The 27,799-nt window shown below is 44.0% G+C and overlaps 1 long non-coding RNA gene across 1 annotated transcript in view; it reads right to left on the reverse strand.

Annotated features, from left to right (window-relative positions):
• Positions 1-834: 834 nt before the first annotated feature.
• The window catches only part of LOC311594483, a 42,354-nt gene continuing 15,389 nt past the window's right edge, over positions 835-27,799 (reverse strand). The window contains exon 4 of the long non-coding RNA XR_014778103.1: positions 835-854. This is a non-coding gene — a long non-coding RNA (uncharacterized lncRNA). The remainder of the gene's footprint in view (positions 855-27,799) is intronic.

Raw genomic sequence — 27,799 nt, forward strand, 5'->3', positions numbered from 1 at the left:
GCTCCCCTGGGCCCTGAACCACCTGTTACAATGGTCTTCTTGTAGGTTTCTAAGATCCTCTGGATCCTTCTATTTCCTCGTTCTCCTATATTTCTTTTACCCAGAGTCCCAGTAGAATGTCCTCACATCTATCCCAATCTCCTGGTAAGTGAAGACTTTCATGGGACATGCCTTTTGGGCTAGTGCCCAATTATAAGTGAATATATACCATGTGAGTCTTTCTGCTTCTGGGTTAACTCACTCAGTACGATCATTTCTATTTCCATCCATTTGTCCACAAATTTCAGGATTTCCTTGTTTTTTATAGCTGAGTAGTATTCCATAGTGTAAATGTACCACAGTTTCATTATCCATTCTTCAACTGAGGGACATTTAGGCTGTTTCCAGGTTCTGGCTATTATGAATAGCCAGATCTGTCACATCAGAGTTGAGCCGTTTCTGTAGAAACAGTAGGATGTGGAATGCCCAAGCTTTCATTTTTACTATGTTGCCCTTTATGAAGAAAGCTCGCTGACCCCAACCTACAGTACCTTTGTGTAAGTTGTCTTTACATTGGCCCACCCGCGTGTTGAGATCTCAGCATCTCCAGATTTTTTTGGCTCATCACAACTGATGCTCCTGTGTTGCATAGAGAGCCTCAACTCAAAATCCCTAACATAAGCAGTATGACAGTGAAGGGGTGTCATTTCAACACAAAGCCATCGAGTTGTCCCTAAGGTAAAGGGCTTACCCTGCCACCAGAAGAAAAATGCTCCACTGTCCCCCGGCTGCGTTATTTGGGGCAAGGCAATTAGTGCTCCTGAAGCACGGCTCCTTCATCTATTAGGTGGGTCTTAACAGCATTGTTTGCCTCCCTGGGTTGTTGTGGAAACAAATGAGACCATTTATTAGCCAGCCTTTCAAGAGCTACAAAAACAAGTTCAGTAATGTTAGCTTTTATTACCTATATTGCCAAGGGTGGGGTATATGACTTTCCTTATTAATTACCCAAGGCCCTGAGAGCACTTGGCTTCTTACTCTGAATGTGTTTCTGATGAAACTCCAACATCTAGTTCTGGTCCTGGCTTCTGCGTGTGCCATCCAATGTGGGTGCTTCCTAGCCTGCGCCTGGGATTAAGTGTGGCCAGAGGTAAATGTAGGCTTAGAGGATAAGAAGATGAAGCTGCAAGTCTGAAATGTGGGACACCCTAAAACAGGCTGTCTTTGGAGTCATGGTAACTTAGGAGCCAAGGCAAGGGAAGGAGAGTCTCACTAACAGGGACGGAGGCTTTCTCTTTGCCAGCACAGAGGAATGGACCCTGGTGAACTCCCCCGGCAGGAGACAGAGAAGCAAAGTCCACATCCATAATGGTGGGAACATAGCCCTCGGGGATGTGGCTTGCTCTTCCAAGGATCAAGTTCAGATATGCTAGGACAGTCTCTAGGCCCTAGTCTCCTATAGTCTAGAAGAGTGCTGCCCAGTAGCAGGGCGGGGTTTTCCTTCTCCTTCTGTCAGTCACCTTTGGCATCTTCCACATCCCTAGTTCTTGCCCTCCTCATGCCTTACACACACACACACACACACACACACACACACACACAGAGAGAGAGAGAGAGAGAGAGAGAGAGAGAGAGAGAGAGAGAGAGAGAGAGAGAGAGAGAGGGAGGGAGGGAGGGAGAGAGCGTCAAAGCCATTGGTGTTCCCTGTAGCACATACCATAAGTGGCTCACCCATATTCCTTCACTGCCCCTCCCTGGCTCTCATGTACACAAACCTGATGGTTTCTGACTGCGGATAATTGTGACTCATCCCTCTGGACCCTGTGGACAGATCACATGTGTTGAAATTCACTCTGTCTGACAGAGACTGGTGGAATCTGATTGACAAATGCCTCTTTACTTTGGTCTGTGAGACTAATTCTAAACAGTGTTGCACAGTTGTGCACTCTCTCCCATGGGTCTCATAGATGAGCAAGCCTCCACTTCCCACTGCAGTAACCTGCTCAGTGGCTCCTTGGCTCCCTTTTAGCTCCCATTTTCAGCAATACTGATGTTCTGGTACTTCCTCAGATGGCCACCCAAGTAAGTTACTAGCACTCATTTGTCCTTGGCCTGCATCCAGGGTATCCAGCTAAGCTGTGTACTATACATCAAGCTCCCTTCTGAGAAACTCACAGTGCAGATGGGGAAAGCCAAGTTCACGTGGTGGCCTCTATCACCCAGAGTGCTCTGGCTTCTGGCCCGTCTTGTTGATCCACCTCCTGTGACTCGCCACTCCCTCATTACTCTTGAGCCATGTGAGCACCTTTGCTGTCCTGTGTCATGCAAAACTCTTTCTGACCTAACCCTAACCATAACCCTAACCTGTAACCTATAACCCCCTAACCCCTAACCCCTAACTCTAACCCTAACCCTAACCTCTAATCCCCTAACCCCTAACTCCTAGTCCCTAGCCCTACCTCTAACCCCTAACCCCTAACCCTAACCTCCAACCCTAACCTCTAACCCCTAACCCCTAACCCAGAACTCCTAACCTCTAATCCCTAGCCCCTAGCCCCTAACCCTAACCCTAATCCCTAACTCCTAACCTCTAAGCCCTAAGCCCTAACCCCTAACCCTAACCCTAACCCTAACCCCTAACCCTAACCCTAACCCCTAACTCCTAACCTCTAATCCCTAAGCCCTAACCCCTAACCCTAACCCTAACCCTAACCCTAACCCCTAAGCCCTAACCCCTAACCCTAACCCTAACCCTAACCCTAACCCCTAACCCTAACCCTAACCCTAACCCTAACCCCTAACTCCTAACCTCTAAGCCCTAAGCCCTATCCCCTAATCCTAACCCTAACCCCTAACCCTAAACCCTTGTCTCATGTTCTCTGCCATCACTTAGCCCAGATGAACTCTCACCTTTCAGGTTTTAGCTTAAGTGTCATATCTTCAGCGAAGCCATTTCTAATCACTTCACCTGAGGCAGTCTCTCTCCCTTTATCCCCACTATTCCATTGGAATATTTTGTTCATTTGCTGATTTAATCACCTTCATAACAATTCATAATTATGGGCTCCGTTGTTTGTTTACTTCTTTAATGACTATCCTCTTTCCCAACGTGGGCAGAGACAAAGTCTGCTTGATTTACTTTTGAATCCCAATGCTAAACAGTGTACCTTGCACGTAATAGCCATGTAATGGATATTTGTTACATCCACTGATAGATGAAGCTCTCGGCCAGCACTTGCTGCCCTCCATTAGTCCTATTTGTGTGCTCGCCTGCCCTCACCAAATATTCACACCTGTGATTAGGTTCGCCATGGGGTCATGACCGTAGTTACCATATTCACCATGTCCCCAAAGAACTTTAAAGTGATCAATTAGTCAAATTCTATTGGTTGAGAGGACAAATGGAAGGAGAGCGATGAATAATTCAGACACTGCAAGACAGTGTGGCTCTTATGCTGTGGCATGCGGGTGCAATAGAAACCATCTTAGCATCTCAGTTTCAGCACCCATACAGTGAGGACAGGGACCCTTCTACAATTTACAGAGCTGACTTTGTGTATAAAGGGCCCTATAAACTGCAAAATGCTACACAAAAATCTTACTTAATTCCTATGTGAGATTTTGAATTGACACATAATCCCCAGCCATTGACAGAGCAAGTGGGGGAAAAAAAAAAGTTAAAGTTTGAGAGTGTGCCGACAGTTTATAACTGTGTCCTGTGTGTTGCTTGCTGCCCAGTACACTGGAGGCGGGAAGACAAAGCAGGAGCTGCCTGAACCAAATGAAGCTACTACACAGCAGTTCTTTGATTTCTACAGCTGGCCTCACTCAGCCTGTCCCCTCGTGGGCTAATTCAGGACCGTGGACAGCACCGGGAACCTCAGCAGGCCTAGACCCAGCCCCAGGGAGGGGACCCTATGCAGGATACAACCCCAGGGAGCTTCCTTTCATGGGATCCTTAAACGAAGTTACACAGAATGGAGCGAAGAAGAGCAGTGAAAGTAGCTGGCCTCGCTTTTACGTGTAATGAATCCGGAGAAGCCCACGGCTTAAGTGATACAGAAAGGGTAGAGGATGGAGACAGATACGTGTGATCCTTACATTTGACCAGCACCCCACTCATCTAAGACATTAATTTCAGAACACAAAAGCACTTGTGCAGGAGTCAGGAAGAACCCAAAGGCCTGTTGAAGTGGAGGCTCATGGGAGTTCACCTTGAGATTCTTAATTAGAAGGGCAAGTAGGACCTTTGGTACTCAGTCATGTCAAGTTTGTATCTCTCTTCCAGGCCATATTAGCTGTGAATTGGAGTGACTACACAATGAAGGCAAGGCTAACTTTGTTGCTGCATTATCCAATCAGCATTCACGATTAATTTGATGTCCTTAATTTTTCATTCTGCCCCATATCCACATCTTTGCCATGGCCTCATCAGGAGCAGAGTACCCCCTTTTTATTAGGGTGTGACTTGCTTGGCCGGTGATTTATGAATAGAAATATCATCCACATCATCATCATCATCATCATCATCATCATCATCATCATAATACACACACACACACACACACACACACACATATAATCTGGCCAGCTGACTGACAAGAGGAGGAGAGGTATATATGTGACCCAGAGCCAAACCAACCAGTCCCAAAAAGGACCATTGCTGTAAGACGTAATGCTGTTCCAGCCAGTCAAGCTCTACCCAGTACACAGATGTTATGACAATCACCACCATTTCAAGACACTGAGCACTGGGGTGGCTTGTTACACACCAGTAGCTGACATATTTAACAGTCAAAACAAAAATACCTACTTTTCTGCTTTCTCATTCAAACTGCCTTAGATCACATGTGCACCTTTTGAGCTAAGTGTCTGACACAGATAGAAACACGAATTGTTGGGGATTCTTTCTTCCCTACCCTTGAAGGTGAGGTCTATATGGTGACTGTGACCAGCTTCTGCCTTCTCTTGCTGGTTCCACTTTCTGCTTGGAGATGCCCTCAGTGACTAGAGAGAGAAGAGTGTTTTCCTTCCTTGTTTTTGTGTGCCTGGTGCCAATTAAATCAAATTTATGGAATTTACTCTGGTTGGTAATTATCCTGGGAAATTTATTTTGACCTGCTTATGAAGCTTCCTTGCCGTCCTCCCTCCCCCTCCCCCCTACCTTTCCTAGCTGTGGAGCAGAATTATGACAGCAAAGTCTCAATTGCAAAGGGGAGAAGCTAATGCATTATTTATTTCTTTGTATTTGTATTTATGAAGACAGGAAAGGGATTTCAAGCCATTCAAATCTCTTATTAGAAAGAAGGGAGGTAGCATGGATTTGGTTTCTTGGGCTGCCATAACTTTACTGTCGTCATGTTCAAAATGAAACTAATTGTATTCCTAAGCCCCGAGTAGTTCCTGCAAGGCCACATGGCTCATTAGTTTATTCTGTTGTATGCATCTTTCACTTTCTGTGATGATAGTGATAACACACAGGAGCGCTGGGGATGGAAAACTTGGCTCAAAAATTATTTCTGTCGGGATCATATGCGGTCATGCATAAGCTTCTCAGTCCCTCCCTGTAGACTCAGTTTTCTTATCTATAATGTGAGAGCAATGGGTCAGCCACGTCATTCACATATATAGGATCAAAGTGAGAAGTTCTGAAGTGCTCAGAGCTGGTTAAGGGCTTGCTCCATGTTTCCTGTGGGCTTCTGCTGTGCACTCTGTTGGGACCCAGGTGCTGGGGACCCAGATACAACAGGATAATGGCCCACTTCGGAGCAGTCTTATGTCAGCCCTGGAAAAGTGTACCTAAGTGGGCTATGGACAGAGTGCTCTGGAGGGAAATAGAATCCAGCCAATCCAGCCAGCGTGTGAAGTCACAGAAGGCTTCCTGGAGGAGTGACACTTAAGGCAACATATTGTCTCCCATTTGGTCTCATCCCGGGCCCTGTATGTTGGCACAGCTTTTCTCACTAGAGTCTCATAAGCAGGTAATGTTGCTTTCACATGAGGAAATAGAACCTCAGAGAGGCTGATATGCCCAGACTCACAAAACTAGCAAAACTGCTAAGTTAAAAACTGGAGTTCAAATCCAGATTGCCTGGTAATTGGAATGTCTCTCTGTTCTGTTCCTTCCAACATTTTTGAATGAAAAACAATGAGCTATTGAGTTGCTAAAAAAAAAAAAAAAAAAAAAAGGGAGGGAAAAAAGCCACAATTAGGACTCAATGTCGTGCACATCCCCCAAAACCCAAGGATCATCAGAAAAGGGGGGCTAACAGTAACAGTAAAATAAAATAAAATACAATAAAATAAAATAAACAGTGATACCCAGAAGTCCAGGGAGGACCAGGAGGACACAGGGTCTTCTGGACATGACACATCACTGTACAGCTCATGAAGTCACAGCTGCTGTAGAAGACCATGCTGGTAACACTGTAGGACAGGGTGGAGTGGGGAGTTCAGGAGCCTCTATCCCTTGATGGAGGAGCTGTGGCAGTTTATGGCCTCTGAGGGAAGGGCTAGGCCTATGATACTCCAGGGATAACTTCCACATCCATGAGTGTATGGGCAGCACAAACTGGGCTCAGTTGATTGTGAGGGAGAGAGAGAGGGAGGGAAGGAAGGAGGGAGGGAAGGAGAGAGAGAGAGAGAGAGAGAGAGAGAGAGAGAGAGAGAGAGAGAAGTTGGATGGGGCCAGGGAGGTGGGGTGAATCTGCCAGGAATCAGGGGAGGAATTTGGGGGTTGAATATGATCAAAGTACATTGTAAGAAGTTCTCAAAATTACTGAAAATACTATATTTTTTCAAAAAGGAGGAGCCAGTTCTGCCATCTCTTCTGTCTTACATTTCTCAAATGCCATTAATACATAATCTCTCCCTCTCTCTCTTTTTTTTTTCTCAAGACAAGGTTGCTCTGTAAATGTCTGGTTGTCCTGGACTCGCTTTGTAGACCAGGCCAGCCTCAACCTCACAGAGATTCGTCTGCCTTGCTTCTGCCTCTGTTTCTGCTTCTGCCTGTTTCTGCCTCTGCCTCCACCTGCATCCCAAGTGCAGGGATTAAAAATGTGTGTGCTACCACCACCCAGCTAATACATACTCTTCAACTTAGTCAAAATCTAAAATCAGAATTAGAAGTAAGACTATAACTTTCCTGAAGTTTATAAGGCCTTCCTCTTCTCAACAATTCTGGTTCTATCTCCCTTCAAAAAAAAATGCACCCAAAGTCCCTAGTGACAATATCTTAGATCAGGGCTCTTATCAGTTAGTTCGAAATTTTCTTTGCAAATCCAAGAGTATAAAAATGAATTCTCTATTTCTTCTGCCTTTAAAATTGGAAGAGACAACATTAGATAATATTGAAATAACATAGCAAAGTCGGGAACATATTTACCCTTTAAACTGTGACATATCAGAGTGAAGGAAAGAGAAAGGAAGAGAATTGGGAAAGAAATAAAGTAGAGGGGGAAACATTAGAGAAGAGACCACAAGAGGAGGAGGGGCTGGGTCAGCAGGAGGATCTGGCTCATGAAAACCAGACTCCAAGAGGAGACAGACAAATGCAAAAGAGCAGAGTGGAAGAGTTCTGAAAGAGGTCTCAAAGCGAGACTTGCCTAAGAACAGAACCAATAGCGATATGGACACAGCGTTAGTGAGACGGGAGACACGCATGCATAAGGAATCTCATGGGAAATGGACAGTGCTGAGCTCAGTACAAAGGCAACGCCTGAGAACTAGGGGTTCTGGTGTCCAAGGTCAAGAGACAACGGAGGTCTCACACACACACACATCAGGAAGACTAAGCACAATCACCCTTCCTCCACCTTTGAGCTCCACAGATTGGGGGAATCCATGCTCACTGGATTGGTTACGCTTTCCTTAGTCTACAGTTGAAATGCTAATTAAACTTTTCCAGAAATGCCCTCACACACATCTGGAAATAATCTTATGTGAGGAGCCTGGGCATCCTATAGCCTAGTCAGGATGACATGAAATCATCAAAAGAAGAATGCTGCTGAGAAAGAAGAGAAGAAAAACCCAGCATGCGTTGAATGGGTGCAGGGGAGGGGAACTGGGCAAATCATCAGCTCCAGTGTGAGGCTCCACTTGGCCACAGCTTTCAACTGTTTCCTTGTTTCCTTTAGTGAATTGATTGTTCCATGATCCTAAATCTTAGTTTTTCTACCATTATACCCCTTGAAGAACCTCAATACAGCAGGACATCCTACCCAGGACAAACACAAGCATCTCTCTGAAAACTGAGTGAAATAAGATTCCACACAAAGATTTCCCTGTTTGCTAATTTGGGATGTTACCAAAAAATCATTTGCCTCAAATTCTATATGTTTCCTAGAAAGCTAGGTTCAATGCACCACTTTTCTGGAGGGCTCTTAAGGTCTATGATATTGGCAGTAACTCTACAAAAATTAGTTTTTAGGTAGAGAGGGGACTGAGGAGAAGTAGATCAGGAATCAAGTGGTGTTTCTGAAATCCAGGAGTCTTTCTCTATGAACAGAGACTGTTGTCTGACAGAGCCACAGGCAGCTCTGAGCTTCTGTTGAGTCACTTTCTTTTCTTCCAGAGCTGTAGCTCTTGCAGCCTTCTGGTGTGTGAGCAGACGGAACTGAAGAAGACCAAGGAGGATGAACTCCTCTGGTCTGATGCTCCACACTGTGGCCCCAGTGGCTTCCAGCATTCAACTTGCTAGACTGAAATGCGTGTTTCCTCACACTGCAAGGGCCAGGTGAGAGAACATGAGGGAAGTTCTTATCTGTTCATGTCTTTCTGTCTCATCATGGCTGAGGCAGCCAGCCAAGGCCAGACTGGATCCCTGGGCAAAGGTGACAAAGAGTACCAGAGGCCTGGAATCTTCATGAGTAACAGAGACCCCCATGTATACAGTAGATCATTAGAATGTGGCCATTACTGCAAGTATCCTTAGGCATATTCTCCTGCATTTTACTGCCAAAAGAAAGGAAGGGGGAAAGAGAAAAGGGAGGAGAGAAGGAGGGGGGAAAGGAAAGAAAAAAGTAAGGAATAGACAAACAAACAAATTAGTATTATGTTAATATGCCATAAAATTAAAGTTATATGGCTGGCTGGTGGTGGCGCATGTATGCCTTTGATCCCAGCACTCAGGAGGCAGAGGCAGGTGGATCTCTGAGAGTTTAAGGCCAGCCTGGAGTACAGAGCAAGTTCCAGAACAGCCAAGGCTACACAGAAAAAGCCAGTCTTGACAAAAATAATAAGAAAAGAAGTATGCAAAAACGTATAAAAAAATAAGAATTAATGTTGCAGGCTTCATCTGAGATGTCCCCTGCAAGCTCAGGCTCTGGATTTTGGCACTATGCTGAGGGCTGTGGAGCCCATGTCTTCCTGGTTTGCTATGATCAAATTATCTGACAAAAGCAACATAAGGGAGAATGGATTTTGGGGGGCTCACACTTCCACAGTATAGTCCACGCAGTGGGTGTAAATGAGACACAGTAAAACCACTGAGCTAGACTGCTCCATGGGTGGAAAGTTTGCTGGGGAACTAACTGCTGGGATGCCTCAGAGATAGAGGACGGCAGCTGATGGGGAGAGCCTTGTCAATTCACTTGGGACAGGTAGAGGGAGGAGGAGGAGAGCTGGCCAGAACAGCCCAAGAGTTAGCATGGGCACTTTGAACTGCTGTAGACTATTCAGGTTAATCAGGAACTTCATGCTCTTCACCAAGACAGACTGTTGAGGTCGGAAAACGGAAGCTGTGGCTTCCCAGACAAATGGGAACCCACCTCAAGACATTTCTGAGGAATGCTGTGCTTGGGTTTCAGCTTACCCAACAGCAAGCCTTTTGTTTACCTGGTTGGAGTCTTGCCTGGGTTGGGCCCAGGCCTTTATTTTAGGACACTGTCAGAAGCAACGCCTTTGCGGGGGGGGGGGGGGGGGGGAGGGGATATTTTGTGACCCAACAGTGGGGAAGTCACAGTGACAGGAGCTTGAGGAGGTAGGTCCCATCAAATCCAAAATCAGGCACAAAGAGCAGCGGGTGTATGTGTGACCATGTTCATCCTGGTTTCTTCACTTCACACAGCACAGCCTCCCCTAACCAGGAGACGACGATTCTGCTCGTGGGTTCTCCCACATCAATTACGTAATGAAAACAACCCTGCACAAGCATGGTCAGAGGCTGACATCCCAGGGGGTTCTAGATTTGAGCAAATCTATAATTTGTGCTAACCATCATAGCCTGTTTGGTGGAGATTGGCTACTAGGGTGTCTTTGATGGTCATACAGGGGCCCCAGGTTCTGGCCTAACATCTCTGCTTCTTGGCCACTACCATTTAAGGAGACAACACACACACACACACACACACACACACACACACACACACACACACACACATGCTCCTGTCACCTCAAACTCCACCATGCTTTTCCTTCCATGATGGAAAGTGCTAGCGAAAATAATCCTTTCTTCTCTAAAGTTTCAGGCATGGTGGTCACAGCCACAAGAAAAAAGTCACCACTGTTTCAGAGTCAAACACCACCCCCCCATACATAATCACCACATGTTTTCTTCTCCACAGAAGTAGGTGTTAATTAATAAGTGGCTTTCTGCACCTTCTTCTGTGTTGACCTACACGTCTGCACATGTCTAAAGATTAGGCATGGATTTATGCAGATAGGTAGGATTATGTTCTATAATTCTCTCACTTGTCTTTGGTATTTATCGATGCGTCTTTCTTAATACTGTGTGTCAGAATATAGAGTTTCCTTTTATTCTCTCTCATTACTGCAATCATGTGATGGCTAGATCGGCTGTTTCTGGCCTCTCACCGTGAGGAGGCATGCTCAAGTGAACGGTCCCAGTGCGTGTGTCTAACCCAAATGCTCAAGCATTTCCGTTTCTATCTTGGAGGACTGCAAAGACGCTTTTCTAGCTGAGGCCTGCAAAGGAGAGGGGTGTTTCGATATTACATGAAGTGTTAGGAAGAGAAGGCTTGAGAAGTTAAGGGTCCTGAAGGCTAGGCTAGGCTGCTCTTATAATCCCTCACCCACTGGAACTGTAAACTTGGATACACCCAGGCCAATCTGAAGTGCTGAAGTCTTTGTCACTCTGAGATGAATAAGTAGGCACTAAGGTTTAAAGGCAAAGGAGACCGTGACAATGAGGAACCAATGGTAGGATTGCCAGAAGATGTCCAGCAGAAAGCAGTAGAAAGACCATTGACCTTAGATCCTAAATGCTTCAGCCCCAGACCTGGCTTCCCAATCCTCCACCTGTGCAATTTCATATAAAAAAAATGGGCTTTGTGGCTTCTACCATATAGGCTTGTCATGAAAACTGAGTAGATTAAAGACCTGATATCCATGATCATAATTAGCATAATTAGCATTTCTTGGGCTCTTGTTATGTGTCAGGAACTCTGTTAGGTATTTTTCCTGGATCGTATGCCTTGAAACTCTCAGAACCCTAGGTAGGAGGTCCCATTTCTGTTCTCGTTTTACAGTTAAGAAACTGAGACACACAAATTAAAGCCTTGCCCTAAGTCAGCCACCCAGTAAATGACAAACTCAGGAGTTGAATCTAGACATCTTGGCTCTAGAAATTAGACACCTGGCCATAGGAAACACCTGCAAGCCCACAAGCACCTTGACATGAGCATGCAATATGCAGACAGACCAGAGCAGGACACTAGAGGTAGGTGGTCCAAGGATGGCACCAAGCAAATCAAGCTAGAGTGTCTGGGACCCTAGGAACTGTAGTCTTTCCATGCTGGGTCTCCAAAGTTGTACTATCAGGTTCCTCCAGCGTGGGCCTTTCACTGCAGCTATGCCACACCGTAGTTAGCCAGCGCCACAGAAAGCGGGGCCTGCAGATCCCTAATGGAAGCACGGTAGCGATAATTGGCACCATCCATCACCCTTGCTTCTGGAAGGAGACAGGATCAAGTCGCACAGTTGAACAAGCTGTTTCTCTGCAGAAACTAGTGCTGGTGACACAGTCGACCTTGCTAGGAAGTCTGGATTGGAAATACAGAGCTAAGGATCGCCAGGTTTTCTGCCCACAAAGGAAGTGGGAAGAGGAGAAGCAGGGGGAGGAAAAATAAATTTAAAAAGACAGATAATGGAAGACACTGAGTTTGTTGGAAGACCGAGGAGGGCAGTGTGTCAGGAAAGTGTTTTCTCAAATGGAACTCTCCCTTTGGAGAGTTTGATGCAGGTAGGTAGATAGATAGATAGATGGATAGATAGATAGATAGATAAATAGATAGATAGATAGATACATACATACATACATAAATACATAGAGAGATAGATAAGAGAGAGATTTCTGTAAATGGATATTTGATTTATATTTACATATTTTCATATGATGATTCCCTAAAATTTTCAGTGTATTTTAGGTTACTAAAATACTGGCCAAAGTGGAATTTATGAAAAGCTGTGTGCTATGCTCCAGAGCTGCTGGCAGGACCAGGCTAGCTCCAAGATCTTCCTTAAAGTTATACCAGGCTTGCCCTTTTTCATATCACTAGCCCTGCTGCTTCTTGACTGCTCTCTGTTGGAGGATGGTCTCATGTATTTTGATGCTAATTAATAAAAAGCCATCACACCTGGGCAGGGCAATTGAGATAGGTGTGGCTAAGGTTCCCAGGCTTAAGGAGACAGAGAGAATCTTTGGTGAAGAGAGTCCCAGCAAGAAGAAGGTTGCACCACCATGGGTTAGATGGAAGAGAAGCACGTGGCTGGTGTAGATGGAGACCTGGTCCAGGTGATGATAATTAACAACTATTTGGGAATATGAATGGGGTGTAACTTGATAGAAATTATTAGAACCAGATGGCATGGGATTGGGGCAGGTATCCCATACCTGGGAAGTAGTATGGGAAGTAGTTTAGGAGACTAATGTCTGCCCTGCCCCAGGTTAACTAAGGCTACTTTAAAATATAACAAGTATCTGTGTCTTGACTGATTGCTAGCAGGTTAGAATATACTGAAATAATAATAATTATAGGCCTGATAATAAACATTGTTAGGCTGTACTAGTAATATAGCAACAACAAGTGGCGCTCGACATGGGGCAATTATTAAGACATACTGGTAAACTAACAACAACAGCTCTCCCCTGCAAACTTTTCCTGAAGACGCCTCCTGAAAGCAAATCTTCACCTCAGGGCTTGCTTCTGGGAACCCAGCCATGAGACGTAAGTTGTAGAATGGCTACTTCCTGGTCTTGAATGACAAAACTTACTTGCGCTCCTCGTGTCCTTGCCATTTCAGGCTGACTGAAGGGAATGGAGACTAGAGGATCAACTCAAAAGACCCCAATGATACCAGAGTCTCTGCTGACCTAAAACCTTGAGCTAACATGTAGAGAACTTGTGTGTGCCAACGAGGAACACCTTACCGGACTCTGACGTAAGGGAGAAACAAACTTTCCAGGGGCTGAATGCTTGGAAGGCTGTATTTATTCTTTGTGGCTGCTACTGTCACCCACAATAAAAACAGAAGCTGTAAAGCCCTCAGTGAGGCCGATGGTGGGTGAGACACAATTGAGGAAATCAAGGTACAGCCCTGACTTGGCCCCAGGAAACCCCAGCAGCTTAGGGCCTGTAAGTTCAAGATACCTGTCACAGAATAGCAAGATTGAAGACTTCCTCTACCAGGCTCAGAATTCCCAGAAGCTAACCCTGCAGAAACTCCTAAATGTCTGGGATTCTTTCAAAGAGGGCCCTACACAATGCCATCTATCTAACGCCCCTATAACAAGGACTAACATTACCATTAATATAGAGGTCATTTATGCTTGTCTGTCGTCCTTCTAGACATGAAGAGAAATGATACTTACTCTATGGAAAGACCCCTGATACAACCTTTGTTGTGGAGAAAATGGAAAAGAGGAAAATGAGAGAAAAACATAATAGAGATCACTGCATGCATGGGGAACTATATTCACAAAAAAACAACCAAGGCCATAGGGTGTGACTGGATATTAGGCCGAGTTCAAAAGGGCTGGCAGAGAACACAGAAGAAGAGCCCGTGTAGTGGCATACCCTAGCAGGCAAAGCGCTAAAGAGGATGCGGCAAGAAAACCATAGGTTCAAAGGTTACAACTTGGTGCCTGATATGAAGCTCCTGTCTAATAATCCCTGTACTTGGAAGATGGAGGCAGAAGAACTGTTGTAAATTTTGAGTCAACTTGAATTGCAGAGGGAGATTGTGTCTCAAGAAAACAAGTCTTTTCTGGTTGGGTATGAAGCCTGTTCCGCAAGAGAGAGCTTGTGCCAGGTCAAAATCCTGTGGCAGTGGAGGCCACAGGCCCTGTAGAGGGGAGGATGCTGCTACTGCCTTACTGACTGAATGTGTTGCGAAGCTGCCTGCTAAGTACCTATGCTTATAACTACGGATTAGTGACCTCAGTCTTCACATCAGTGTCTTCCTGCAGTGGGCAGCAGTCAGTGCAGGCTCACAACTGGTCAAACCGCTGAGGTCACATGACTTTGGGTGCTCATCTCTATATTTTAACTAATTTCTTCAGATTACATCTCAATTGTTATCCCATCCCTTGTATTCACCCGTTCTTCTCTCCCTCCCACTTTCACCCTATCCCCTCCCCTATGTCAGTGACCGAGGAGGACCTTCTCCCCCACTATATGATCATAGACTATCAAGTCTCATATTGATAGTCTGTCTATCCTTTCTCTGAATGCCACCAAGCCTCCTCACCAAGGAGAAGTGGTCAAATATGGGGCAGCAGAGTTTGTGTCAGAGTCAGTTCCCTCTCTCCACTCCAGTGTGGAGAATGTCCTGTCCATAGGCCCGATCTGAATAGGGGTTTGCTGTTTACTATATGTATTGTCCATGGTTGGCACAGCAGTTTGTGCAGAACCCCTGTGCTCAGTTCCGCCTGTCCTGATATTCTTCTTGTAGGTTTCTAGGACCCACTGGATCCTTCTATTTCTCCATTCTCCCATACTGCTCTCTACCTGGTGCTATCTCAGAAAATTGGCAATAGGGCTACCTCAAGACCCAGCTATTCCACTCCTTGGATATACCCAGAAGATGCTCCAGCACACAACAAGGACATATGGTCAACCATGTTCATAGTGGCTTTATTCATAATAGCCAGAATCTGGAAACAACCTAGATGTCCCTCAGTCGAAGAATGGATAAAGAAACTGTGGTACATTTACACTATGGAATACTACTCAGCTATTAAAGACAAGGAAATCCCAAAATTTGTGGACAATTGGAGAGAACTGGAAACAATCATACCGAGTGAGTTAACCCAGAAGCAGAAAGACTTACAGGGCATATACTCACTTATAATTGGACACTAGCCCAAGAAGCATGTCCCATGAAAGTCTTCACTTACCGAAAGATTGGGATATATGTAAAGACATCCTATTGGGACTCTAGGGTGCTCATCTCTAAATGAGACATTTATATAGAGCCCTACAAGGCTCAGAGAACGTGAAAGAAGAAGCTGGCAAAGAGAATGTGAAAGGGTGGGAAGGAGTCCCATGAAACACTGCTTCAGGCCGTTGCAGTCAGGAGCTCACAGCAGTTTTAGAGTCGCCTGTGCAAGATCAAGCCAGCTGTTAATTTCAGTGTGAGTGGAAGACAGTTCATGATATTCCATTCCTAACTTGAGAGGTACTAGGAAGTGGTGACAGCGAGGGGAGAGAGTCACTTTTTTTTTTTCAGAGATATGACCTCAAGTGAGGTTGCTCATACTTGCCCAAGCAGCACTAATTGGGCTCACTGACACACAACACACACACACACACACACACACACACACACACACACACACACCTTTAAGAGTGTAGGAAGGTACTAAGGGCATTATTGGAAAAGCCAAGGGGTATTAGGAAGGAGAGTTTTGGAACAAGATGTAAACAAGAAATTTTGTTTACATGTAATTAAGCTGTCAAATGGTAAATAAATTTTTTTTTAAAAAAAGAAGAGCAGGGAGCATTTGCAGCTGCCATCTGGGTGGACAGTGACAATAGAGGCGGAGACTTGAAGAGAGCAATTTTTATTACAGTCTCATGACCCTCTCTGCAACGATGGTGCTCTCTGTTACAGGAATTTCCTCAAGAGACAAGTGAAGACTTGAAATGTTCATGCTAGACTGTTTCCAGGAACCCAGCACCGCAAGCAGATGGTCCATCTAGACCCTGAGAGATTTCTAGGAACTCTCAAGGGTCTCTAGGACTCGGGAACAAAGTCCAGCACACTTCTGTCCATCTCCATGCTTGAAAGCATGAAAAATATTTTATCCCAGAAAATTCTGAACCTCTGTGATGAAACTTAATGATCATTTTTCATTACCCAATTCTGTATCCCTAAGCTGGCTGCACATGCATCTACCACTCACTGTCACTGCGTGTCTGTCAAGCTAACTGATAGTTACTTTACTGTTTAACTTCATTGTAAAGTTTTCGAGAGTATTTTTAAATATATATAGTATATATATATATATACATACATACATACATACATACACACATATATACACATATATATGTGTGTGTGTATAATATATTTATACATATGTGTGTGCGCACACCCGAGAGTATTTATGTGCACCACATGCATGCAGGAAGGAATCCATGGAAGTCAGAAGAAAGCCATGCATGCCCTGGAACTGGAGTTGCAAGTGTTTCTGAGCCACCATGTGGGGGCTGGAAACTGAACCTAGGTTGTCCGCAAGAACAGTAAGTGCTCTTAGCTTCTGAGCCATCTCTCCATCCTCAAGTGCTGTCTTTTTTATCCTTACCTATCTGTCTTGTACCCAATAAATGTAAATATGCCTGTCTCGTCCATCACTCTCCCTCTGGTCGCTAGAGTCGAGTGCCTTTAAGAGTATCTGATTCATGGTAGATGCCAGTAAATGTTTGCTGAGGGAATGAATGAATCAGTCTATCTATCAAATTTGAGTTGATAATACTCATAGTCTCTGGGTAAGGCAGGTCATAGCATGCTTCATTACTCTTCAGGGTTTCCAACTCACATTCATCTTTGCAATGAAATTGCCCTGTGCTTACAGGTGGGACCAATTTTAAACAATGACACACTGAGGTGAGAAAGACAAAGAATGAGCAAGGAAGCCAGAGCTGATGCATACGTATTCTATTTCCTGAGTTGCTACAAAAGCTCCAATGATGGAAATCTCATATTTCCGTGCCAAGTGCAAATCTAGCCATTTGGATTCATATAAAGGTAAGACACCGAGTCTAAAATCCTAGACGCCCATTCCTCTAGCTACCAGCCCAGGGGCTTCTTAGCCAACTTATGTGGCATCAGTAAACCCATGTTCCTTCATCAGTAAAATGTGCACGATGACATCTCTGCCTCACAGGAGACATATGACGCGTTAGCAGAGACAATCTCTGTAAAAAGAGTGCGAGACAAACCGCGGCGCAAAGAGCGTTCTTTCCTTCTCAGAACATGCGTGATAGAGACAGACAGAAAGAAACCCTGTTCTAAGATTGTTTTGTTCGACAATGAGAAACGCTTTACAGGCCTCTAGTGGCCTTCAATCCCTTCAAAGGAAAGAACGGGGCCATTTATAAACTCATTGGCCCAAACTGTCCCCTCAGGAGTTTCTGCCTCCACTCAGGGAAGTGGATAAGAGCTAGCAGGATGGAGAGGCCTTTGTGTTGTGTGCTGGGTTGCTTCTTCGGTGACAAGGAAAGGACAGTTTCATCCTCTTACGTTAATTGGAAAATTTATAATTGTGCCTTACTTTGTAACTGAAGAAAAGCATACTGTTTCTTCTCTTTTTATACTTACAGGGAGTGACAGAAAAAAAAATTAAATGGGTAGAGAAGTTTAAAGACAAATCTCTTTTATGGGGACTGACGTCATTTTAGGTAGCTCCATTTCAGTTGAGATGTTGCTGCTAAAACTGGAGCTGTTTCTGTTGTGAAGTGACCACCTACCTCCTCAGGTCTTGTCTGCTCACGCCATCCAGGTGCCACAGCAGCAAATGCTTGGGAAACACAAATCTGCTGCCAGAGTGAGGAAGCTAATTGTTACCTTAAAAAATGGTGTGTTAAAATTATGCGGCATGTCAAAATACAACATTCTTGCAATGATACTTACATTTCGTGGGGATTTTTTAAAATATCTTTCATAATATTTAAATAGTTTGAACGTGAGACGAAGCCAACCCGAGAGGTGCATTTTCCTTCAGTCTTTATAGCCCTTCATTACAAAGCCTTATACCAAGGTCCCATTGCTCTTCCAGAGACCCTCTGTTAGAACAGTAGGGACAGGGACTGAGTCAACACTGTAAATAGCTTAATTCAGATTTTTCACTTGTATTAAATTATTTAAGTTTTCCTGTGAGGAAAATGGCCAAGGGATCAGAATCACCTGGATAGTTACTGTCATTTCTTAAAGTCATTCTGCTAAAGCTCCTACTGGCCTTGGAGAATTTGTGAAAGAGGCCCTTCAGAAAGTCAAAACACTAAAGACAATATTTTTACACAGGGTTAATGTCTCCTGTAATGAACAAGGTCAATGACCAGCTTATAGAAATGAGAGAGAGAGAGAGAGAGAGAGAGAGAGAGAGAGAGAGAACTGCATGTTCAATAATACCTATGTAGAGAATTTCTATGTGTAAAAAATGATACTTCCAATAGCATCTTATCTTTTATTGAAATAATCACTGTATGAGAGGTAGATTATAATATCTATGTTTACAGTTGAAAACACAAAAGATTCAGAAGTGTGGGGTGTTCTGATCAAAGTCGAACAATAGTAAGCAACCAACGTCTAGATCTCTCTTCGCTATCCCATGCTTACACTGAGGTGTTTCTGAAGAGAGCGTTGAGAACCAATGATCCCATTAAGATGACACGGATGGTGAGTCGGTGTGCTGGCCTGGGGATGTGTCCTGTCTCAACGTGGCTTAATGATTAACATCAACTCCTGCAAACTTCTGGACCCCCACCAAATGACTTAGATGCTCATCAAGGTTTCCCCTTCATTGCCCTGGACCGATTTACTGCAAAGATAGGTCCTGGGCTTGTCTTTATAGACAACGATGGCTACAGTTTAATGAGAGATAATCTGATTTCAAAATTGTGTCCCCGGGAAACTTAGTGGCTCTGTGGACTTGTGTTGGCCTTGTGGTAGACAGGTGAAGACTCTGACTTTCTTCTCTTTACAAGCACTGATCACTTCTTGTTTGACCTGTGTTTACGTGGGTGGGCTTGGAGGCTTAAATCATGGTGGCTTGGGAATAATAAAAAAAAATCCTAGAAATTAAGGGCGAGTCAAAACAAAGAGCAAGTAACCTCACTGTTAGACTCTCACATAGGGACGGAAAGTAAGCGAGTTACTCTGGGATCTTCAAAACTATGAGAGATGATCTGGGGCTTAGGATGACTCAGTCAGGTGCTTGCTACATGAACGTGAAAACTTGAACCCGGATCCTCAGTACTCATGTGAAATGTGGGCAAGATAACCAGTGCCCATAATCCCAGCCCGAAAGAGTGAAGACAGCACGTGCTCCACAGTTGTGTGGAGAGTGGGGACCGACTGACATGAACTCTGGTGCCCCCTATTTGACCACTTCCCCTTAATGGGGAGGCCTGGTGGCACTCAGGGGAAGGATAGACAGGCTACCAGGATGAGACCTGATAGGCTGTGATCATATGGTGGGGGAGTAGGTCCCCTTCTGTCACAGACCTAGGGGAGGAGAATAGGGCGAAAGAGAGAGGGAGGGGGGAATGGGAAGATACAAGTGAGGGAGTAACAATTGAGATGTAATCTGAATAAATTACTTAAATAAAAATAATTTAAAAAGAGTGAAGACAGGAGCATCCTTGGCACTGGCTGGCCAGCTAATCTAGCCAACTTGTAAAGTCCAAGTTCAGTGAGCTACCCTGTCTTAGAAAATAAGATGAAAGAGACATAAGAAGACACCACTGTCAACCTTTGGCCTCCACACACATGGATAGACACATACACACACACACACACACACACACACACACACACACACACACATACACACACGGTGAGATCACACAAACACACATGCATGTTCACACACAAATATCCTACTGATTTACAGCTTACATTTAACGATAATACAAATATTGAAAGCCATTGACGTGTTCTATAAACCTGAAATAGAGTTTGCATTCTATACATATGTGTAGTTCCTATTTCTTCTGATATAGATATTAAAAACCTCTCTGACATCCTCAAACTCCTGTTAGTTCCAAAAGCTGCTCCCTAGCACACATGCATGAAAGAGATAAAATAGCAGTGTGAAAAATAAGCAGCTGGGCTTAAAGGCCCTAAAGACTCCTCAGACCTCAGAACTGAAACATGAACTGCTATAAAACAGGAAGAAAGTAAGAGCTGCCCGGAAAGAAGAGGGACTGGGCCATTGGTCCAAGATCCTGGCCATTGGGCATCAATGCCCATGCCTAGAGTGAGTCTTCTGCTGAAGGGCCAGGGAAAGGTACAATCAAGGGGAAAGATAGCAAAAGAAAGTAGGTAAGGGCAGGAATGGGGAAAGAGACTGGTAAAGTGACTTCATGAAACAATCCCAATAGGATGATGAGTCTGGTGGTAACAGATTCAAATGGGAGGCTACTTGTTTGTAGAAAAAGCAACTGGCAAGACAAAGCATATGCTCTGGGAGAAGTGGTCCTGATGTCTGAAACCTGGTGGAAATAAAAAAGTGTCTAATTAAAAAATCAATGTCAGGGTAAATATTAAAATTTTAATGGAACGCTCAAGTAGGGGAAACATTTAAGAATAGCTAGTGAATGCAGGGGAAAGTCAAAAGACAACTTATTTTAGAAAAATAGGGAGGAGAGGGCTGAAGACACAACACAGCAGGACCGAAGCACACAACACAGAAACAAATACAAACGCAGCGGTGACAAGGGTAAGTGTTCCTAGACGGCACAGGGTGATTTTAACTCAGAGAATTTCACATTGGATTTTAAAACTAACCCAGATGTAAGATATTTAAAAGTGAAATAACTAAAACACAAGGACAGAAGTTTAAAAATAAAGATGCAAAATAGATTCCCCAAGCTACTGAGAGGGTAGAGTGCTAGCTCTCTTAATAGCAGATGAAACCCTTTTTAAGGTTAAAAAAAAAGCATTAGGAATAAACAGAACCATTACCAAAAAATGACAAGAATGGCATTTTCACACATATAAAAAAAATTCTAAAACAAGATGCAAAACATGAACAAAATTATATAGCCTGAGAGAAATTTACAGTGCATACAGCTGATAACTGAAGTCTAGAATCAATAAGATAAAAACAGCCAGCATAAAATGAGATGATAGAAATATGAATAACCAAGAAATAAAAAAACTAAAACTCTATAAAGATTTTTTAAAGGCCAGCATTACTAGTGGCGGGGGGGGGGGGGGGGGGCGGGGAAGAATGCAAAGTTTGGAAGAAAAAAAAAAGAGCACAATCATACATTTATTATATTTGTAAAATTTTTAAGTTTGATAATGCCAAATACAGTTGAGGGTGAAATGAATATAAAGTCTTCACAGTGCAGATGGGAGAGTAGCTGCTGTTCCCTTTGGAGAATGGCCCCGCAACACTTAGCACACTTGAAGATGTATGTGCTGTGCACAGAGCCGTTCCGCTTGTCCATGTTCAGCCTGGAGCTACCCTTACAGTGTGCCCAAGGACACATTCAGTGCTCAGTGCTGCAATTTACATAATAAAGTGAAAACAACCTAAATATTTCTCGGCAGAAGAACAGATAAACTGTGTTTGTTCACACAACATTAAAAGTAAAGGGGCTGGCGTATATGAATCAAGATGGATAAGTCTAAAAATTACATCATGTCGGGTGAACAAGAAGCAGCGTGCTACAATTGGAATGTGTGGTGGAATACCAAATGTGCAAGTTTTGGAAATTTCAACTAGTTTATACCGTTGAAGGAGTCATGCATATGCATAGAGGTACAAACTCCCCAAGAAATGGTTCTAGGGAGTGGGGGACAGACAGCAGGGAAGGGGTGAGGAAATGAACTACCGGCTTGTGCCTTTTGTTTAAAGGTTTTTAAGCAGGGCTGGGAAGATGACTCACTATGTAAAGTTCTTGACTTGCAAGCCATAAAGGACCAGAGTTTGATCCCCAAAATCCAGTCATAGTGACATGAACTTGTAGTCTTGAGAACTGGGGAAGCAGAGACTTATATGTTCCCAGTGGTGAGTTCCAGGCCAGTGAGGGGACCCAGAAGAAGAAGAAGAAGAAGAAGAAGAAGAAGAAGAAGAAGAAGAAGAAGAGGAGGAGGAGGAGGAGGAGGAGGAGGAGGAGGAGGAGGAGGAGGAGGAGGAGGAGGAGGAGGAGGAAGAGGAGAAACACAAAAACAAAATCTGAAAGAGGAGAGAGGGAGGGGTAGGGAGAGGGAGAGAGAGAGAAGTTTTAAAGTAAATTGCTCACATATCACACTCCCAGTCTGGTGGCACAGCACTATAGTCCCAAACACTCGCTCATTCAGGAGGCTGAATCAGGAGAGTCACCACGTTCAAAGTCTACCTGGACTACAGTGGCTGATGGCTTCAGAGTTAATGAAATGATGCTCACCTCACAGGGGCCCTCACAGGGGCCAGAAGGCAGCCTATCTCTCAACCTTAAAACCCATGATGCAAGGACAACAGACCTTGCCCTCCAAGTAGGAGGAACTCAGAAAGAACTTCTCTGCACTTGGCTGCAGACCCCCACTGTAGCCTTGGTGTAGGGTGACTGTGACTCTAAACAGAACCACGGGGAGTAAGACTGAGCTATATTAATTCATGTATTTATTTATTCACTTTAATCCTGATCACAGCCCCCTCCCTCCTCTCCTTCTGGTCCCATCCTCCTTCCTTCTTCCCCCTCTCCCCTATTTCTCAGAAAAGGGGAGCTCCGCCCACCCAACCCAGGTCATCAAGTCACATCAGGACTGAGCACGTCCTCTTCCCCTGTGGTCTGGGGAAGCAGCCCTGCTAGAGGAGAGTGATCAAAAAGCAGGCAACAGAGTCCATATCGAGGACAGCCCCTGCTCCCCTTAGTAGGGGACCTCCATGAAGCTTGAACTGCCCATCTGCTACATCTGTGTAGGGAGCCTAGGCCCAGTCTATGCATGGTCCTTGGTTGGTGCTTCAGTCTCTGCAAGCCCCTCTGGGCCCTCGTCAGTCAGCTCTGTTAGTCTTCTTGTGGAGCTCCCGTCACCTCCACAGGATTCCCTCTGCTTCACCCAGTGTTTGGCTATGAGTCTGCATCTGTTTGGATCCGCTGCTGGGTAGAGTCTCTCAGAAGACAGCTATGCTAGGCTCCTCTCTACACGCATAGCAAAGTATCATTAATAGTGTCATGGACCAGCTCTCTCCCATGGGGTGGGTCTCAGGTTCGGCCAGTCATTGGTTGGGCGTTCCCTCAATCTCTGCTCTATCTTTATCACCGCACTTCTTGTAGGAAGAGTAAATTTTGGGTTGAAATTTTTGTGGGTGAGTTGATGCTCCCCTCCCTCTACTAGGAATCTTGTTTAGTTAGAGGGTGTCCTTGTCAGTCTCCATGATTCCTGCTACTAGGAATCTCAGATAGAGTCACCTTTATATCCTCCCAGAAGCCCACCCACTCCTGTGTCTCTAGTTTGTCACAGAGATGCCTCTGCCCACAGGTTCTCTTCTGTCTGTAGGTCCTCTGTCCCCTGCCATGTCCCCTCCCCAGGTCTGATCTCCACCCTCATCTCCTCTCTGTGTTCCCTCTCCTACCTTTTTCCCTCTCTTCAGCCACTTCTGCAACCTATTCTATTTCCCCTTCATAGTGAGATTTAAGCATCCTCCCTTGGGCCCTCCTTGTTACTTACTTTCTTTGGGTCTCTGAATTGTAGTATATTTATGCTGTACTATATGCCTTAAAAAAAATCTGCTTATAAGTGAGTATATATACCCTGTGTGTCTTTCCAGGTCTGAGTTATCTCACTCAAGATGATCTTTTCTAGTGTAATCCATTTGCATACAAACTTCATGATTTCCTTGTTTTTAATAGCTGAATCCCATTGTGTAAACATACCATAATTTCTTTATCCATTCTTCAGTTGAGAGACATCTGCTATTTTCAAGGTAAGCACCAGACAATAAATCGGATTCTCAGAGTCAATAGTTTTGGGGGGGCCGGGGGTTGTTTGTTTATTTTTGTTTGTTCGTTCTTCATACTGTACTTCGCATCTGTGAAACCTATTTGATGAGATGACAGAGCAGACTGATGACCCAGGCTTGTAAGGTGCCCAAGTTCTCATGTCCAAAGAAGCAGAGTCAAATTTTGGCCTCAGTGCCTCTGGTCAAACACACAGCCCTGACTGCTGCTGGTCTTCTTGCTCACAAGATATGGACAACATCTTAAAGAGGGGAAAAGACCATCTTTGTTTGTTATTTTCCTCATTGCTGGGACAAAAGAGCTGGCAAAAGCGACTTAAAGAAGAAAGGGCTGGTGCGATAGTTTGAGCAGGACCCCTGGGCCCAGATCTGCCCATCATAAGGTTCTTCTTGTAGGTTTCTAGGACCCTCTGGATCCTTCTATTTCCCCATTCTCCCATGCTTCTCTCACCTAGAGTCCCAATAGGATGTACTCCCTCTGTCCCACTCTCCTGGTAAGTGAAGATTTTCATGGGACACGCCCCTTGGGCTAGTGTCCAGATATAAGTGAGTATATACCATTTGACTCTTTCTTCCTCTGGGTTAACTCATTCATTATGATCATTTCTAGTTCAATCTATTTGTCCACAAATTTTGGGAATTCCTTGTTTTTAATAGCTGAATAGTATTCCACAGTGTAAATGTACCACAGTTTCTTTATCCATTCTTCTACTGAGGGACATGGTGGCACTCAGAGGAAGGATAGCAGGCTACCAAGAAGAGACTTGATACCATATGAGCATATACAGGGGGAGGAGGTCCCCCTCAGTCACAGTCATAGGGGAGGGGAGTAAGGGGAAAATGGGAGGGAAGGAGGAATGGGAGGATACAAGGGATGGGATAACAATTGAGATGTAATATGAATAAATTAATAAAATATTTTTTTAAAAAAGAAGGAAGGGCTGGTTTGGGCTCACAGTTTTGGAGGTACAGTGAGTCAGGATAGGGAAGCCATGACTGCAGTGTGAGGCAGCTGATCTTAAGGCATCCAGTCAGGACGCCCAGAGGTAAAAGCTGGAACTTGGCTTCCTCACTCCTTTTTATTCAGTCTAGGGCAGTCCACAAAATAATGCCACCCACGTTTGCACGGGTCTTCCCACCTCTATTAACCCCATCTGGAAACTTCCTCATAGACATGCCCAAAGATTTGTCTCCTAAATATTTCTAGGTACCGTCAACTTGATTTTAAAATAACATTAATTGTAACACCATCACCAAGAAATTATTACCGACAAATCTTTGATATTTTTACCCTAGACTCTCTCTGAAACTCTGACTAGTTAGTCTACATGCCACACCAAAAGTCCATGACTACAAACTGGACATTCAACCCCTCCGTCTCTATAAGTATTGGTGGCTAGCGGCTCATAGCTGTCACACCTGAAGTACCAAGGAAATTATGTTTCCTTTGGCGTCCCCCAGTCTAAGTCACAGAGGGCTTTGTCTTTGTTTTTTAAGCTCAGCTTTCAGAGAAGGAAGCACTAGGGTCCTGTGAGGCTTGTTCCTCCTCCCCACCTGCATTTCTCACCCCCACAGAGCTTTCCTGCCATTATTACTTACATGTGGATTCCCAGCTCAGGCTTACCCTCAAAGGGAACCCCATTCTGCAGTGGATTTTAATTATCCCCAGGCCTGGGGTTTTGATCAAGTGCTTGATGAAGATGGGACCAGCCATTTGGGCATCCAAGCCCAGTCAACCACTGACACTCACCTGTCGACGCAGCTGTGTGGTTTTCTAGTTCTTTGTACCCTTACAATAAAACTCGTTAGGAAGTGTTAAAAGCCGTGTTTCCTGGGCTTAACAGCCCATTACTTTATACATTTCTCTGTTGTCATGTATTTATACAATCATTAAGGCGCCGAAGAAAAACATGCATTATTCAGTTAAATTTTACTGCATTTTATGATAGGAAAGTAAGTGTTGTAGTAGAAGTCTTAATTTAAGGATTCATGGAGGGTTTGAACTTATTGATTATCATATTCCCTCCATTCTAAGGCATATAATTTAATGTTTTTGAGCATATTAGAATCAATGAATACATTTAGTGAATGTTTTTGCTCTCATCACACTCTCCTAAAAACCTATTAAACATTTTTTTATTCATCCACATGAACTTTAGAATCACCTCACTGAATTACAAGACATAGACCCCCACGAATAGAACTGAGGATAAAATTAAGTCAAGCCTATAAATTGATTTTGGAGAAAATGACATTTTTATAACATTAAGTGTCCTTAAGCAATAATGCGTGCCTCTCCATTTATTCAAGTTTTTCTTTATTTCTCCCAATTGATCACTGTCACTTTCTCCATATTACATAATCCTTATTAAAGTTAGCATTTGTATCTGCATTGCTAATGGAAACCTGAGCTCTTCTCTGTTATATTTCCAACTAGATTGTTAGTATAAATAAAAGCTGCTTTTAGTATTTCTTAAATATACAATTGCCCTACAGAACTACTTTCTTGTCACTGCTATTGTTCTTTCCTTGGCCATTTAATATAAGGTGCATCAATAATTGTGTCATGTGCAAACAAAAAAAATGTCATTAACTCTATATTTTACTCTGATGCATGTATCATTACATTAACCATAGCATTTATAACATTTTTATTGAATGTTTTATTTATTCCACTACTTACTTCACGTCTTTGTGAGCCTGTGGGATGTAAGTGTGTGTGTGTGTGTGTGTGTGTGTGTGTGTGTGTGTGTGTGTGTGTGTGTAAGGGTGCCCACACAGCTTGGTGTATGGGTCAAAAGACAACAGTGGGAGTGGGTTCTCTCTTTCCACCATGTGGGTCCAGGGGATTGTCACACTTGGTGACAGGCACCTTTGTCCACCTCTTTCCCATGTAGCACCTATAAAATGTAAAGTGGAAATAGCAGAAATGACTGTAAGGGGCCCTGAACTTTTACTACTAAGTGAGAAACTGAATATTCAATGTAGATATTTTAACATATTTTTTAAATGGGCATTCCGTAGTTAATTAAGGTATTTCTACCAGTGATGGCTTCAAACAGTGTCTAATGCAACTTATATGTTCCTTAAGTCAGACTCAGGATGATAAGAGAAAAGTGTTTTTACACCCTGGAGCAAGGAGACCTGAAGGTCAATGTCAGCCCTGAGGTTCACTTTAACTTTGGCTGACCCAGCCAGCCTCACTCACCACCTGTGGGCGGGCGGGGAAGCAGCGGGTAGGGGAGTTCTCTGTGTAACAGCCTTGGCTGTCCTGGATTGGCTTTGCAGACCAGGCTGACCTCGGATTCACAGAGATCTGTCTGCATCTGCCTCCCCTCGTGCTGGGATTACAGGAGTGTGACACCATATCTGGCACCTTCAGTTCCTTTAATGGAAAGATACTAACATTAATAACTCATATGCCCTATGAGCACTGATTAATCTAGTTTGTATTGTCTAACACACAGATGATCACAAAATAGGGAGCAATTAGTCAGCATTTCCCAAACATACTACTTTGCTGTGGCCTATCGTTCTTTTCGGATACCAATAGACTTCATTTTACTTAGATTTGATCCATGTCCTTTTAATTTTATTTTATTAATATTTTTATTAATTAATTTTTATTTTATTTTTGAGAACCTTATATGTGAATATTGTATTCACATCATTTCCAACCATCTTCCA

Source organism: Acomys minous (genome assembly GCF_964271855.1).
Source record: "Acomys minous genome assembly, chromosome: 3".
In the NCBI taxonomy this organism is placed as follows: domain Eukaryota; kingdom Metazoa; phylum Chordata; class Mammalia; order Rodentia; family Muridae; genus Acomys; species Acomys minous.